The sequence below is a fragment of the Homalodisca vitripennis genome, chromosome 1 (assembly GCF_021130785.1).
Source record: "Homalodisca vitripennis isolate AUS2020 chromosome 1, UT_GWSS_2.1, whole genome shotgun sequence".
Classification (NCBI taxonomy): domain Eukaryota; kingdom Metazoa; phylum Arthropoda; class Insecta; order Hemiptera; family Cicadellidae; genus Homalodisca; species Homalodisca vitripennis.
This window is the reverse complement of record NC_060207.1, coordinates 73,380,606-73,399,065: the sequence shown is the minus strand read 5'-3', so window position 1 is coordinate 73,399,065 and position 18,460 is coordinate 73,380,606. Positions and strand designations below refer to the sequence as shown.

At 36.5% G+C, this 18,460-nt stretch overlaps 1 protein-coding gene across 2 annotated transcripts in view; it reads left to right on the top strand.

The window, feature by feature from the left end:
* The first annotated feature begins 2,061 nt into the window (after positions 1-2,061).
* The window catches only part of LOC124364566 (ATP synthase lipid-binding protein, mitochondrial-like), a 28,645-nt gene continuing 12,246 nt past the window's right edge, over positions 2,062-18,460 (top strand). The window contains exon 1 of one of the 2 annotated variants that reach the window (XM_046820134.1): positions 2,062-2,220. The gene's annotated coding sequence lies outside the window, so the exon portion shown is untranslated. The remainder of the gene's footprint in view (positions 2,221-18,460) is intronic. The other variant, XM_046820127.1, reaches the window with a different exon arrangement.

Sequence of the window (18,460 nt, the reverse complement as noted above, 5' to 3'; positions counted from 1 at the left end):
TTTTAGAATATACTTAGAATGTCGCTTTTTACATAATTATATAGTATTTTAAGCCTACTTTTCAACCATGGTGGTTTTGAATTGCACTTGATTTATAACTAATTTAAGATGTATAACATTTTATGACCTTGGAAACTGAATTTGTGACCACTCCATTAGGCAGTGATTAAAAGAATATAGATCATGCATCTAGATAGGGGTTATGTGGCAGACGTTGTATGAGGCGATTTGTAGATAGCGGTATCATGCTGAACCTTTTGTTTAGATTTGTAATAAGTTTGAATTTCATAGCAATAACCCATTTTCAAAAGTGAAATGTTGGATATATTTTATTATTGAGAGTTTACTTAATATATTACAGGTTTAATAAATTTCTATAATAATCACTGTTTATTTTGCTAGCCACTAGATCACGCAAAACCACATAACTATTCAAATTGCAATGAATTTTAGCACTTGAAGAACAATCTTCTCATATAGGCCCACTGTTATTTTTAATTTTAGTGCAAACCCTCATAACTACTCAAATTGCAATAGTATTTAGCATCAGATAAACAATCTTCTCATATACGCCTACTGTTACTTTTAATTTTTTGTTACTAGCAAGGCCTACTCTCTTATAAAGTCAAAGCTGTTACATAAAGTCTCTAGGCTATGGAAGAGGTAAAAACACATTCTATTCTTGACATTGATGGTACCACTGAAAACATGGATACATTAATTCCTATAACAGGGTACATTACACAGCTTTACGTAAATGAGAAAACAAGAATGAACATTAAAGTATGCTAATAGTAAAGAGTATAATATTATACGTTATACTTGCTGATAAAATTATACCGTATTGTTTAAAGAGTTATTAAATGTAACCTGATTATTATAATCTGTCTCTCCGCTCTCGGTGGACCACACTTAGTGGCCCTCGCTGTTTTCCCTTTAGGCCACTACATGTATTACGCAGTTATAAAATTCAATCCTTATCCAGTAGTGGTTGGAAAGTGCTGCAACCTCTCGGCCAAATAAGTAAGTAAATTAATATATCTCTATTTGCAGCACATGCTATAGTCAACATAGTTCAGAATTATATTTTTATCCTAGTGTTAGTGTAACTGAAGCTGGTATAGTCCATATTATTAATGCATTAAACTAGTGGTGGAAACGATGCTCAAAATATGGAAACGAGTTTATACATTGTTAATACTAGAGACCAATTTGAGACTTATTAAAATTTTTATTTTGCAAATAATAATACTTTTTAAACAAATCAACCTTTAACTTAGATTATATATTACTCGATTCGTTATAAGCATATTACAAATAACCAATCGATAACGTTTTAACCTTGAAGCTAATAAATTTTGTAAATTATTTGAAAATTTAATTTAAATCTCAGTACTTTATAGAGCCGAAGGTCAAATTTTGCTATTTAAATCCGATTATTATTTAAAAAGTTACAGTGACCTACGTGGTTACGCAAGCGCCGAGTAGTGACACAGTTCATAGCCGCCCACGATACGTGGCCCGGCGAGCTGAGAGGACAACCACCTGTAACTCCATGTGAACTGAACGAGAGATGAGTTTTGCAACATTAGTGGTCTCCTGATCACAAAGAGTTAGCAACAAGTGAATCACTCAGCTAGGGTGATATCAGTTCGAAGATGAATAAGGACAATATAACCAAATATACATAGAAAAATAACCCATTGTTTAGAGCAGCTGAGTGAATTAACATTTTTTAGTTTTATTCTTCATTTAATATTAGTTAAAAAAAAGTTTTTTTATGCAGAGTAATTGAATTACAAATAAATTAAATAATAAGTAAACATGCTGAAATAGACTGAAAAGAGGTTACTGGAACGCGCGGATGAAGTAATTAACTTAAAATTTTAAAATAATTGCTTCAAAAAGGAAAGTAAGTTAAGTACTGGTTTTGATTCTTTAAGACAGATACATAATCAACGGTATGTATATTCCAAATAGTTTGTACTCTTTTTCGAACCTCTTTGCTAGTTTGTCACTTCCTTCCTCTATTTCGTAAGCTATAAACGACATTGCATCATCCTTTCTTTGTTACTGTTGGTCTGTGATAAGGGAAGGTAATAGTATTTTGCTGTCTTTTGTCACACGTGCAAGAAGACTAAGTCTAATTTTTAAATTTAAAGCAACGTAAATCATTTGCTTGTACTTAATTTGAAGGATATAATAAACTCATTGCACTTGGTAAGTATAGTTATATTGACCTGTGTAATCTGTCATGTTTTCACTTTCACGATGTAAAAATGTTTCCACAGCACATCTCCTAGCAGGTTGGCTAGATGCCGCCATTTGTACTTACCTAATATCCATTTGTACTTACCTAATAGTTTTAGTGGCTTAAGAAATGTTTATTTTTTATGAATTGTCAAACTTCGTACAAAATTTAATAACATTTTCAGCCACTTATCTAATTCATTAGCATTATAGTTCATAATCATAAATTTCCCAACCTAATTCATTAAAGTCACCAACATCACTGTTAAATTTATCTTTACTAGACACTGGTTCCCGTTCTTGGTCTAATAGTTCTTTCAAATCATTTGGTTTGTTTGTCCCTGAAATTTAGTGTACCTTCATCAGCCATATTACTAATGACCAAAACAAATCATAATAAATCAATTATGCATACACCAAAACAGAATGACAACAGATGTAACTAATAAGACAATTAATTATTGGTAGAGGATACTCATCTTGGTCATGATATAGTAGTGCTCAATCTTCTGATGATTCTTCTGGAAACAGGATCCCTTGTAGTAGCTTCATCTCCCGATAGTACATAGTTGGAATCCTCATCAGAATTGTTTTCTTCAAAACTTAATGAATGAATTATGTAACTTTGACAGTCCAACAACCTACTTACGTTCTGTGTCACTATTGTTGGGTAACTAGTGTTCACTGACCTACTAGTACTTGGCCGATTCTTTTTCGTCGCAAACAAATATTACCCTTTACAAGAAACGCCTGGTCTCCTAGACTGCATCACATATAATATTCACAGAAACACCTGGGCACACCATGTAGGTTTTGCCTAACAGCATCTCACATGAGATCAAATACTTCATCAAAACTGAATAATAATTATAGTAGATTCCCTCTTGTTCGGCCACCTCACGACCAGACCCCTGGCTGAACTAAAAAATGGTCGAACAATCCGAAGTTAGCAAAAATAAAACCGTTTTAACTATTAAAAACATACTTTTGATCATCATACACATAGAAATATTTATGAAACGTGTGTATAGAATTGTAAGAGTTTTATGGAGCAAATAAACTAATTTAGGTCTAGGCTAGGAACTAACGTTCAAATCACCGGCAGTTGGAGTTGTAAAATTATTGCACGTATTCGAGACTCGTAAAGTTTATATTTATGACACACAAAATAACGAAAATAAAACCTCATAAAACTAAAATCTTTGATACGGTTTTTGACAGCAAGGAACGTTTCAGCAGCAGATATTCATCGACAGATAAATGAAGTGTACGGTCTAAATGCAATGAGTGACAGCAAAGTGCGGAAGTGGGTGAAAGCTTTTAAAGATGGACGGGAAAATGACCATGTGACGAACCACAATCTGGTCGGCCGTCAGTGATCACCGAAGATTTGGTGAAAGCCGTCGATGAAAAAATTCGTGAAGATCGGCGATTTACTGTTTCTTCATTAGCAGTAGAATTTCCAAACGTGAGTAGAACCACATTGTTTAAAATTGTTTCTGAAATTTTGGATTTTCGCAAATTGTGCTCACGTTGGGTTCTCAGGCTGCTTACTGAGAAACACAAAAAAAGAAGAATGGGTATTGCTCTTGAATTTTTGATCCAATATCATCAACCTTTTAGAAAACATTGTGACGGGTGACGAGACATGGGTTTCTCACATAATCCCAGAAACGAAACGCCAGTCGATGGAGTGGCATCACCGGTTAAAGTGAAAGCAAAACAAACATTGTCCACACGCAAGGTTATGGTGACAGTGTTTTGGGATAGATGTGGGATATTGCTAGTCGAGTTCATGGAGTGAGGAACAACAATAAATGTGGCCACTTATTGCAACACTCTGACTAACCTTAGACGAGCAATACAGAACAAGCGGCCTATTGACAGCTGGAGTTTCGTTGCTGCATGACAATGCGAGACCCCACTCTGCCAACCAAACCCAAAATCTCATCAAATCGTTTGATTAGAAACAGCTAGAACACCCGCCATACAGCCCAGATTTGGCGCCGAGCGACTTCCACTTGTTTCGCTACCTAAAAGAGTTCCTAGGTGGGAAGCGCTTCGACACTGATGACGAGGTGAAACAAGCAGTACAAGACTCGTTATCGTCGCAGGCGGCCGACTTCTATGACACCGTCATTAAAAAACTTGTAGATTGTTATGACAAGTGTTTAAACAAAAGTGGAAATTATGTAGAAAAATAGTGATTGATGTCAGGAATAAAAAAAAACAAGTTTTTTTGAAAAAAATCTGTTGTGGTTTTTTTAAATAAAAAACCGGACCTTACTTTCCGAATTACCCTCGTAGCTTTTTTAGAAGGAATTGTTAAGGCAACCAACAAGTACGTACTTTAGTTTTTTGTGGGTCCCATATTGTACCCAGCTCTTGAGTTGGTTGTTATATCTATCGAAGAGGTTTGGTTTTTCTTGGTCTTATTTAATACATTGGCTTAATACAAATGCCCAGACTCCAAGATTATTGGAATACAAATAAGTTATTCCCTCCTTGTTTCCCAAATTTTATGTCACGAGACTGATTTTTTACTATCTTAGGTTGCTTGAATTTCGAAAGCCATCCTGATCCATCTAATCACTCAAGTCCAGTTCCTTTTGATTACTTCAATAACAAAATGAAGTCTGTGTACTACCTGCAACAAAACCTATGTATTGATGAGGCATGGTACTTTGGCCTGGTCAGCTGTTTTTTTTGTCAAGACATAAAGGGAAAATGCAACAAATGTGGGATCAAACTATACAGTCAAAGTAAATTGTGCACTCCCCATAGTTTGTATATAGTAGCCAGTTTTATATAATCTGTGTACCATACGAGGCTTTTCTCCCTCGTGGTATCGAGTTATTGGGCATGGAGGTATCGCAGGCCCTCCATAATAACGCCATGGTTGCTTTCACCAGGTCTTTGACTTTGCCTGCCCATCCAGTACCTCATTCTTACTTGTCTCGAGGACCTCCAAAAGCAACAATTTTTCTCATGTTCCAACAGCAGAGGATGAACTCACAGAAAGACATAAGAGATCATTCTTTCGGGCGAACTGCAAACTGAAAGTGATATACTGATGATCGCTACCAGTGTAGTCCTCACTTACTGTCCAGTCTACAATATTATGTGCAAATGTCTTTGTTGTTAAAAGTAACTTCCGGTATTGTCTGCATATACTCCGGCCTATGAAAAGTGGATAAATTCCCCTTGTTGATCACATCAGTCCTGGTCTTTCAATCATCTCAAAAATGTATCTTCCTCTGGTATTTGTATGGGTCAAACCCCACTTCAAAACTTTTGCATTGAATTCACCGGCAACCATGACATTACCATCAAACGTTCTTAAAGTGTCCTCCAAATTATCAGTCTTTATCTGGAAGTCTAGGATAATTTCGTTGGAATTGAAATAGCAGCTTACCAGAGTAAAATCCGCACATCACACCGAAAAGAATCCCCCTTCCAGTGCCATGCCTTTTGACAGGCAACTTACGTCTTGTATCTGGAGTCTAAATGGCTGCTGTTTCGAGGTCATTCTGAATCATTCTTATTTCGATACTGCTAGCTGATGATGAGAAGTTCTATGTGTTTATCCAACCTTGTTCGATCTAAACAAAACATCAGTTAATTGACTACTGTGATTGTTCGCCAGTAAAATGCGCAACATCGCTTTTTTTGTTTTGCATTTGATGGTTGGTAGTCCTGACTCAAGCATGCCGTACAGGAAAATTGGTGCTCCTCGTTAAAATTTATATTTGAACAGTTTTAATGAGTGCTCTGTGGTGGTGTTGTATTTAAAACATTTTTTGGACTGTCGGAATGCAACATTTCATCATCACATCAGCGGCTGGGGGGAGTGAGTAGCTGAATGTTGAAGCGGCGTGACTAACATTTCACGTGCAGGCAGCGTCTGAAGCCACAGCGCACGCTTCGTCGCGCAGCTCTGTGCGTCCTCCGACAGCCAGCAGAACCAACATAACCCGGCCGGCTTGTAATGTCCCGCGACTAACCTGTGTCAGCGTCTGGTCGTGGCCACCCAGTTCCAGTACTGCCCACCGTCAGGTTTGCTGTTTGCGCCTTCAGTTTTGGTGACGCAACTACGCTATAGCCCTGCGAGTACATTGCCTTCTTAAAACTCACGGCTCTTCGTTCCTGTACCTGGATCGACCATACTCATTATTGGACTGCTATATTTTGTATTATAATTAGTTGTCCATTGTTAATTAACTATCAATATTAAGATAGGTTCTTTTAATATATTACCACTGTGCCATATTGATAATTTTCAGGGAATATTATGGATGTCCTGATGAAAATGCCAAGTGTGGACTTAATTGTAAATAATACAAAAAATCTCGATGACGAAATGGAAATGGTAGTTCTGTCATTATTGTCTGAACTAAACTGTATATCTGTAAATTTTGCCGATGTTAACCTCTCTAAGATATTGTCTGCACTAGGTGCATTAATTAAGGCTTATGATGAAATAGCTGATAATCGTAACTCACTAAAGTCTATTAACAATGAACTAAATTGTGAAGTAGCTTTCTTGAAGGCCAAACTGGACTCCGAAAAAGAGTCTAGAATAAATTATTTAAATGATTCTTTCAAGACCCTTGATATCTCTCAAGCTGAGATTGAAGTATTGCAGGGTGCTGTTAGACACAGCTTGAACGACAAGTTGAAACTTTCCCAGCTGAAATCAAAAAATTTGGAAGCTGAAAATTTGTCACTGTCTGAGCGAATTGATGACCTCGATTCGCAGGTGAGCGCTCTCAAAACAAAAACTGATGAACTGACTAGTTGTAGAGATGGTTTGGTTAACAGTTTGAACAATCTCAGAAGTAAATCGAATGACTGGGACAAAAGGCGTTGGCTGGATGATGGTAACTTAAAATATTTTATCGATGCTTGTGACAAAAGTCTTTTGAATAGAGATGATATTTTAATAATTGACCCCTCAGTAACACATCTTTTGAAACTATCCTGCATGGAAGATACTGAGTCTCTCCTTGCACAGTTGTCAGTTAATGCAAGAACATATATTTTTGCTTGTATTAGTGATAGTACCAAAGGTTTGACCGACGACAGTGCTTCACACTGGAGTCTACTGCTGGTTGATAACGTCAATAAGTTGTCATTTCATTTTGATTCATCTAAATGTCTAAACCAGGTGCATGCAAAGACTTTGTCTGTCAAACTGGGTGTCTGTGAGTCCAAGTTCGTTGAAATGCCTTGTGCTCAACAGCGTAATGACTTTGAATGTGGGATCAACCTCATTGTAAATCTTAAGTTTATCCTTAATTTTTACGTTATACCTAAAGTTGCAATGCGTTTCTATGAATGGTACTGTCAATGCTTTGTATCAAAGCCTATTATTGTAACAAGTAGTTCCAAGCCATCTACAGATATAGAAACAACCACTGCCTCTTCCCCTGAGCACACTCAGACACCCTTTCCTTCTACACATTGTAGTCAAGCAACAGAATCGAACAAAAGTGAGAGTTTGATTCCTAAACTCACTCTATTTCGCTCTGAGTGTGGTCGGTGGGAAATTCAGAAACCTAAAAAGTCTAAAAGAAGTCCAAAAAAGAGCTCCAAGCTTCAAAATTTGACAGAGTTAGCTGGAGGAGTGACACTTTATAACTCTTATTCTGCACTCCAATGCGAGGAAACACTGTGCCATAACACAAATAGCATGAATTCCGATGAGTCAAAAAGTAACTCTTATTTTTCTAAGACTATTCGGAATAATTCGTTTTGTCCTAAAATCAAAAACGGTACTATGGTCCTCAAGGATTTGACGAAGGTGTTGCCATCCAGGAAATCTGTTAATGCTGTTAATCCTAAAAAAGACTCTACGACAATCCTACAGTGTATGTCTACCAGTGAACTTGATAAGCATGTAAAATCTAGTCATAAGGTGCTCATTTTAAGTGACTCTCATGGACGCACCGTTGGTCACAGTCTAAACGCTGCCACTAATGATGAGTACGTAGTAACGGCTATGATAAAGCCAGGGGGGAAACTTGAAGATGTAATTGATGGCAGCACCCATGTCGTTAAAACCTTGACGAATAATGACTATGCTGTAGTAATGGCTGGAACTAATAACATCCCCGACTGCTGTGATAACCTGTTAGACTCTTTCGAATATCTTATGAATAATCTTAGTCATACAAATGCAGTAATATTGGGCATACCTAAACGATATAATAATACAAGTGTGAATCCCCTCATTTCCGAAACAAATAGAAAGCTTAAAACTTTAGTGGACTCACATAGACATGCAACTTTTATATCTCTTGAAGGTGTTCCGAGGCGCTGTTACGCGGGGCGCGGGCTACACTTTAATATGGCGGGGAAACGCTTAATCGTGGACCTCGTTTTGGGTGCGCTCGGGCCTCGGGGGGCGGTAAGTCGCGGAGCTCTTTTATCTACCAAACCTGTTGTTCATAAAAGAAACCATTTAAATTCGTCCTCAAACAGTATGGACAAACGATTCATGACTAGAACATGGTATAATTCCAACTTAAAACGAGATGGAAAGTTGCGGGTGTCTGGTGCCTCAAAACCCTTCTATAGCGGGTCGTCGAGCAGTAATGATCTTAAGCCAAATTTATCAAAACCTAGATCGAGCTGCTATCCGGTGGTGAGAAGTGGAGTCTGGACCCATTCATCAGTACAAAATAATTTTTTATGGAAGAGCTGGGGCCGAGAGCTGAATACCTAACGGGCGCTTCCCTTGCTTCGAATGGTCATGCCAGGGATGGCCGGGAGAGGCCAATTGTTGTTTTCCACCAAAACATTTGTGGCCTTAAATCTAATGCCGATCTACTTCAGATCCATCTTCAATGTGAAAGTCATGACGTAGTATGTTTGACTGAACATAACTTGACTATCGAGCAGCTTAATTGTTTTAGTTTACCTGACTTCAAGGTTGTGTCATCATACTGTCGTGAGGCCCGGCTAAAAGGTGGAGTCTGCATATTGACTGGATGCCACATTGAGTCGGAGGCTGTTGATGTGTCTAGATTTTGCGTTGAAGACTTCTGCCAAATGGCTGGTGCCAGGGTGAGACTGGCATGCGGCAAATCTATGTTTGTCTTAGCTGTTTATAGGATTCCTACCTATAATTGCGAACAGTTCCTGAGCAGTATAAGTGATTGTTTAGACAGTGTTTTTTATCAGGAAAAACACCTAGTTGTTGTAGGCGACTTTAATATAGACTTGTCATCTGCGTCATCATGGTGTAAAAGATTTCTCCACACAATGGCCTCGTTTGATCTGCGTCATACAATCACATCCTACACTAGAGAGGTAAAAAACTCTAAGACTGTGATTGATAACATTTTTATTAACATAGATGATCGGCTGGTAAACAGTGAGGTTGTGTTAACCGCATTATCTGATCATCATGGTCAGTTAGCTACTTTTAACCTCTCTGTCGCTGACTTGAACTCTGGCCCTTTGTACAGGTTATCACGTCAATTCACACCGCAAAATATTCGTAGTTTCCACTTTCATCTCAAAAGGGAGCTTTGGAGTGAAGTTTTTGAATTGGGTGGTCTTGATACATTGTTTGATGTCTTCATGAATAAGTTGAAATATTATTTTGATATTTCTTTCCCTTTACTCAGGAAGTCTATGAAAGGTAGAAACTCAACTTTGAAACCTAAACTTACTCCACAACTGTTATCTATGAAGGATCAGCTGCATTCTCTCTATTCTGACTCGAATCATCTAGAAGCAGCTCACCCTCTCCGATCTGAATACCGGCAACTGAGAAGGATGTACAAAAAGGAGATTCGTAAGCACAAGTCTGATGCTGTGTTAAATAGGATCCAGAAGTCTACCAACAAAACAAAGACAACGTGGGAAATCATCAAGGACCTTAAATCATCCAACAGTGAGCGAATTTATTTTATCCATCTGTCTGACGAGAAAGGATCCAGGATGGTGGAACCCAATCTGGTGGCTGAAGTGTTTAGTTCATTTTATTCCAGTATCGGTCAACCAATGTCTACAGGCAGTAGTATTGGGTCGTCGCACGGAGTTGTACAGCCGGAAATGATCAGTAAAACACTCTTCATTTTTCCTACCTCAGAAGAAGAGGTGATGAGGGAAATTAGATCTCTAAAGCCTAAAAGTTCTGCTGGACCTGATGAAATCTCTCCAAAGCTATTGAAGCATGTCGCTGATGCAATAGTCAAACCTCTTACGTATCTTATAAACCTGTCATTCAACCTGGGTCAGTTCCCTTCATCACTAAAAAATGCAATTATAAGACCAGTTCATAAAAGGGGACAGAAGGACGACTGTAACAACTATAGGCCCATCTCGCTCACTTCCACATTGTCTAAGGTGTTTGAGCGCATATTCCTAACAAGACTCCTGTCATTCATGAATTCAAACCAGGTGTTTTCTTTGAATCAGTTTGGGTTTATGAAGAATAGATCGACATCTGATGCCATGCATTGTTTGGTTTCTTCTGTGGTTCAGTCCCTGGATTCTGGCTTGAAAAGTACTGGGATCTTTTTCGACTTGTCAAAAGCATTTGACATGATTGATCATGACATCCTGTTACGTAGGCTGTCTTGTCTTGGACTAAGAGGTGTCGCTCATTCGTGGATTTCTAGCTATCTTGGTGGAAGAGGTCAATTGGTTCAAATACCTTATGTGGATAGCAGTGGCTGTCTAACATCGGTTCGGTCATCACGGGCATTGGTCTCTAGGGGAGTTCCCCAGGGGTCAGTGCTTGGTCCCATTCTCTTCCTTCTCTTTGTGAATGAGCTACCCAAACAGGTCACTAGAGGAAAAGTCTGCCTTTTTGCAGACGACACTACCTTTTCAATTTCAGCTCGGCATCACAATGAACTTGAGGTTGCTATTTATGAGGAGACAGGTGCTTTAATGCAGTGGTTTCAGGAGAACCGCTTACTCTTAAACAGTGAAAAAACTAAAGTCGTTGACTTTAAGATTGCGAGTTCTGTCGGTGATGATAACAGAATGTTTCAAATTGGTGATGATACAATCGAACCATGTCTTAACATTAAGTTTCTTGGGATCATCGTTGACAGAGGTCTTAATTTTGCTCAGCAAGTTGATGCGGTCTGTAAAAGGATTAGCTCGGGAATCTTTGTGTTGAGGCGCCTGTCTGCTTTCGCTGGTACCGATGTCTTACTAGCTGCTTATTATGGCATTGTGTATCCTTCTTTATCATATGCCATTGAAATTTGGGGCTTTGAGTGCACAAGGACCAAAGTATTATTCAAGCTTCAAAAGAAAGCAATTAGAATAATATTTGGGAAATCATGGCGTTCTTCTTGCAAACCTCTTTTTACTGACAACAACATATTAACTTTTCCATCCATTTACATTCTACATGTTGTCAAGTATGTCCATAGAAACTTACCTTTGTTCAAGTCTGACACTCTTCCACACATCTACGATCTCCGGGAATCGGGAAAAATCTCTGTTCCTAGGCATAAAACTGCTTTTTATGAACACCACCTTAAATATAATGGGATCAGGCTTTACAATGCACTACCGGGGGAGCTCAAGTCAGAGAATAATTTCAATTCTTTCGGAAACGGAGTAAAGAAAATTCTATTACAGCGGTGTTGTTACAGCATCGGGGATTTCTTGTCCTGATGACGAATTGAATGTAAATAGGTATGGGAACGAGCTAGTTGTAGATAGCTCTTTTCTTATTGTAACCCATAGAAATGTGCAATGTGATAATCATATGTAATTACTGTTGTACTGGATTACTTCGTTTATTTTTGGTTGACACTATTGTATGGTTGAAAAACTGTAAAAATAAAGATTTTTGAGTTTGAGTTTGAAAGCTTGTCAGAAAACAAAGCAAGTTCCAATCTCCGGCAAACTGGTCTGGAGTTCAGCTGGCCTCACATTATTCTCCTTCCCGAGAAAACAATATGGATTGGCCTTGCATTCATTCTTTAAGTGACCTTTTACTTTTATACATACCTCCACATTGAAGACAAACACAATCTTTTCCTCAGTCAGGGCCTTTAAAAGTGCTGGATAGTGGAATCAAGTGCTGGAACTTTTACACGGGATCTCACTTGACAATACACCCAACCAATCCTGATCTAGAAGAAAATTTGAAAATTGCTTCTAACTTTGAAGATACAGAGTTTGACGTGTAAACAAATTTATGCTTTCCGGATTCATAAAAATGATGAGTTATGCTACATAATTTTGTACCCGTACTTGTTATTGATACATAATATCTTATTGTTAACTTTTGATGTGATATAATATTGTTTCATGTATGGAAAAAGTATTATATAGTTGTAATATAATATGTTACCAGAGTAATGTCAATTTTCATAAAACATGTTCTTTTGCAAGTGTTATCAATATAAAAATGAAAATGTATTAAATAAATCCATCAAACTATCCAGTGGGTGCCCCGAGTAACCTGACAAACTTCTCAGTTGGCTTCCTCTCATTAAAATAATGTGTAAAAGCTTATATAAACATATGTCCGGAAACGCTTTGTTAGCGAGTAACAGCTAGCAAAATATTTCACCAGATTTTCTAGGAAAGGAAGGAAATAATGTGAAACTGATGTTTTTATTGCGTAAAGATAGTTGTTACATTTATTGGATTTTATGTAAAATGGATTGGAAAATAAAATAAAATATGTCCCAGACCTGTTACACCACCCATTTCGGACATATCAGAGACAAAATATGCAAAAAATTCAGTCTCAAAAAACATGCTTTGTTTAAACTTGAAGTACATTAACTTCATTAAGTGAGTAATAAACACACAAACTTTTATTAATTCCAAAGGGAATAACGTAAAATAAGCAAATAATAAACAAACACAAAGTTAAAAAAATTAATTAATGCTTAATTAAATCAACTCATACCAAAAATGAGACAGAAAATGCAATATCTGTTTATTAAATGAACGTTCTTTGTAAAAAGAGAACATTTGATGATCTTTGTGAAGTAAATAGTTGCAAAACATTTACAGTATGAAACATTGTAGGTTAAGAAACAAGATTTAAAAAATACAGCGGCAATTAAAATGCTTTTGGTTTATTGAAAATCAAGAGTTAGCAACACTGCTGCAACAATACCTAAATACAAAAACAATATACTGAATACTGTAATACTCAGTGACCATTCTCCAGATGCACCGCCAAATGCAGATGACGTTGGTGAATAGGGAATGGCAATATACGTCAAACTGCTTCAATACAGTTTACATATTGACCAACTTGGTAGCACGTAATTTCATGATTAGTATCAGAGGTTTGGATGCTAAAAACCTCCATATCACTGTGTTTTATATTTGCAAATATATTTGATGGACTTTACTGAATTGCAATATTCAACGTTACAATGTGTCTTAAAAGTTATAAAATTATTGGTGAATATGAAACAATCCAACTGTCATTGACCAAGAAATCCGTCCTTTTCTAAGTATTCGCTAAAAAGTTTGATGATTCTGGTGTTTCAACATGAAGCAATGAATGCAGTGGCTCAGGTAGCGGAGTCAAAATTGGCATTTTCACTTTGCCACCAAGGCAGCACAATCCTGTCATTTTTCCAGATTACTTCAATGTGCCACTGCTCACAAACAACGTCCATTGACCCAATGTGAATGGAAGCATGCGAGCTGTAGTAAATATTGCAATCGTATCAAAATGCTGCTTGGTTACAATCAATACTTAAATAATTTCTTCTTGCACGTTGAAAATTATCTAGTTGTTGATCTCTGAGGTTTGCTCGGCGATTCTGGATTGCCAATTGAGTCATTTCACAGGCTGCCTCTCTTTGCTGTTGTGATTGAAAAGCACATAGTCTGGCTATACTAAAGCGGCACCCTTCTCGTGCAACTTCTTTTTCTTCTTCAATGGTTAATTTTGGATGTTTCGAATCCTAACTGCATTACAACGTTGTTGGGAAAGATTAGATCTTTTTGGTCGTGGCATTGTTAATAAGAATAATTCTTTCACAAAACAAACACATTGTGTGTGAGCTTAGCATTGATTCAAAACAAATCATAGACAACATTACATGAACTGTCACTAGCATTTTGTTATAACACATCACTATTATTATGACAGATGTTTTGACTCTTTTATTATTTTTATTGATAAAATACATTATTAACACTTATTATCCTATTCCCAATGAAGATAAATCCAAAAACATTAAAATAAAAAAAGCAACCCAGCCGTTCTCGAGTTATAAGTGGTGTCACTAACACGACTTTCTAGATATTATGAACAGTGTAAGTTTTTGGATGTTGTCATTACAATTACAAGTGCTGCCTCATAAACTCATATTAAGTGAAATATGTATGAAGCATTTTTAAGTTTTGTATGAAGACTAAGAAATTGCAATCTTTTGTATACTATAAAACTTTTAATGTTTTATTATTTACAATTATTTACTTTTGAGTTTTTTAATTAATTGCTTTTAAAAATTAAAATATTTATTATATACATAAACCGACCCTGATTAAAACAATATATAACATTATAGGGGTTGGTGTTTGATATCTGTATTATTTAAGGGAATTAATGAAGACCAAAATCAGCCGTTTGGTAAGCTTATAACTTCCACTTTGGTTAAGAGCAGAAAAGTAAATTTACAGAACCTTTTAAGGAGCAGCTACAGATAGACTACATTGTATACTGTTCGCCAAAGTCATCAAGACCACATGTACGAGGGCTGTTTTTTATTTTCAACTTCCGATTGTGCCGCTAGATGGCTGGGCGAGCGGTATCGGCCAGCAATGCGCGGCAGTCGAATGCGCACCTCTCCCACTACAACCTCACTCATTTTCGGACAACCGACGCCATTTCCAATTTATCTAGCGACACATAAACATGGCTACCATGATAGAATCTCCCGCCAAGTGTGAGTTGAGAAGTGTCATTCATTTCTTGCAAGCTGAAGGGTTATCTGCAGCAGAAATTCACCGTAGAATGGAACGAGTATATGGTGAAAGCTTTATGAGTGACAGTGCAGTGCGTGATTGGTGTAGGAAATTTAAAGATGGACGAGTTGACATTCATTATGAAGGGGGCCAAGGACGAAAGTCGGTCGCAAACGAAGACCTCGTTGATCGAGTTGACCAAAGTGTAAGAAGCAATCGAAGGTTTACGATTACGGAGCTATCCAATCAGTTTCCTGAGATTTCAAGGTCAGCCCTATACTCTATCGTAACTGACAAGTTAGGCTACAAAAAACTTTGTGCGCGATGGGTGCCGAAGATGTCTGATGACCACAAAGCTCAGCAAATGGCGTCAGCAACATCTTTTCTGAACCGTTATGAAGCTGATGGCGAAGATTTTTTGATCAAAATCGTGACAGATGAGACATGGGTTCTGTACGATACCCCAGAAACGAAACAGCAGTCCAAACAAACCCAAAAAATAAAAAAAAAAACTTTCAACAACAAAAAGATTATGGCCACCGTGTTTTGGGATCAAAAAGGTGTATTGCTTGTTGAGTTTTTAGAGCCAGGTACCACAGTCAATGCGGAAGGATACTGCGGTATGTTACAACGTTTGCGGAGAGCTATCCAGAACAAAAAGAGAGGAATGCTCACATTGGGAGTAGTGCTCATTCATGACAACGCCCGTCCTCACAGTGCTGCTTTGACAAAGCGTCTTCTTGACGGTTTTAAATGGGATGTTTTTGACCATGCGGCGTATAGTCCTGACTTAGCGCCGAGTGACGTATCACCTTTTCCCGGAACTGAAGAAGATGCTAGGAGGGCAGAGCTTCCGAACATGCGACGCGCAGCGAGACGCCGTGAAAACCCATCTCAAATCACTGGCGGCAAACTTCTATGAAGAAGGTATTAAGATGCTTGTACCCAGGTATGAAAAATGCCTCAATTTAAATGGCGATTATGTTGAAAAGTAACTAATAATGTACCTAACTTTTGATAATAAATTTATTTAATTACTCTCCCTAGTTTTATTTTTATACCACATCGGAAGTTGGAAAAAAAACAGCCCTCGTATTTTGATTGATCAATCTGCTGCTTTGTCATAATTAAGTGCTAGATGGAGATTGTGATGCTTGATGAAGATGCTGCTGCAACACTGCTAAATTGGATATATTTTGTGATCAGACCTTGTAGAATATTGAGATATAATCTAATCGGTTCCATCTCAATTAGCTTTTTTGTAGACATTAGCAGTGGGCAGGCAGTACTGTAAGGTACATTATTTTACAAACATTAATTTTCCAGAATGTCTGGTCAGTCCCAACGTCTCCTGTAAGAAGTCAGGCTGTGACAGCACTCAGGCGAGCTCGGCTGCAGTATTAAAATATTTGAACCTGCTCTTGTGGGTTGTACATTTGAACTCAAGATTTAATAAGATAACCTGTGAATGTAACTTGTAAAATCTATATCAAATTATTTTGCCACACATTTTTCTTCTTAGATGCTTCGTTATGGTTTAGTGAGCACCAGTCTCAGTATTTACAAACTCACAGCTCGAGGTGTTCAGTTTTTTAAATGTCCATATTCCTCCTTTATTAGACGATCATATTTCTTCAAGCAGTCCTGGGAAGTTCCATCACTATTTCACATATGCTAGTAGTGGATATTTTGTGTTGGATGTACTTTCAACACTTTCATGGACTCATTTTAAAAACACTTTTTCTTTTATCATTTTGTGCAATCTTAATTCCTGTAAACCATAAATGCATTAGCATTGTAATACATAATGTAAAAGTCACACTAAATTCATATTCTGTGTTATCTGTAGTCAGTATGTTTAATAGTTTATTTCACCATTAGCCTTCTCCAATATTCCTGATTTCTTCATCTTTAGAAATTGTTATAAGCCAAAAAATGCAAAGTTCAATGTTGTTAAAAAAATTACAAGCTTGGATTTAACCATGCAAATGGTAATTTTCAAATTAATGCTTTTTCTATCATTTATAATATTTTTTCATACATATATGTTTCATATTTCATCATACATGGCACATTATTTTTATTCCTATATAGGGGATATGTTTCAGAATTACTTACCCATCTTGACAAGCCACTTGCGGCAAATGTTGAAACATGACATAATGTTTTGTTCTTTCGTTTTGTAAACAATTTATGTTTCAGAATTTTTTAATAATTTAAACAATTAGTAATTATAAAATATTAGTTTAAAAAAATATTTCTCATTAAAAAATTGTATTTCAAATTAGAATACAAATAAATAATATTACAGTATTTTAAATTTATTCTTTGAGAGCAACCAATTTTTTTTGTAATGCAATACACAGGGACTCCATTGTACCTGGTGTTATGCCGGAGACACTTCAGACTGAGTAAATATATAATTAACAAGATCACTCTAATATATCAAACTCATGTTAGAAAAAAAATTAATAATTATTTTTGAAAAAAATATTTTTAAAAATCTAGTAGTATTTACGGTTTAATACACAACAATTGGGTGTAACAGGAGTTACTGAAATCGGACATAGAAACATATTGGATGTGTACTTAGAAATATTGCTAGCCAACTGATGTTTATAATTTTTCCATTAACCATCTGTAATGGGTGTTACATAGTTTATGTAATTATGGGTTGTACTAAATAGTATATAACCTCAAGGGATAAAATAAAAACAGGGAATATTTTTAAGTTTTCTTTTATTATACAAAATAGTAAAAATTAGTGTTTTGTTACAATAATTTGACTTTTAGCATTCAACAAATTTCAACACTTCTAAATATATTCTACTAAGTTATTTAAAATGCAATTATTAGATATTGTAAGCAATGGCTTAGTTAGTCTAAAAAAGTAAAATTAAACTAAGGACCACCAAACATAGATTTAGAAATAAGAGTTTATACTTATTTTTACATAACACCAACCCTGAGGGGAAATTTATAGAGGATCGCGAAAACTCCTTTAGGCTTTACTATCGAATTTGGCAATTTTTTAATACTATTTTAAAAGTTAACATCTGTAATATCATCATTATCATTATAGCTTCTAATTGGGGAAGTTTAAGGAGTTCTACAACGGTTGTAGAGCTTTCTTTTTCTTTTCTTGACATTTCTTCACTCGATTTCTGATCTTTTCTCTTGATTTTTCTCTTAACTTTGGACTACCAGACTTTAATTTTCTTTTCATTTCTTCTCTTCTTTTTTTGTCTCTTTCTCTTTCTTTTTGTAGTGAAACTTCCACTTCTTA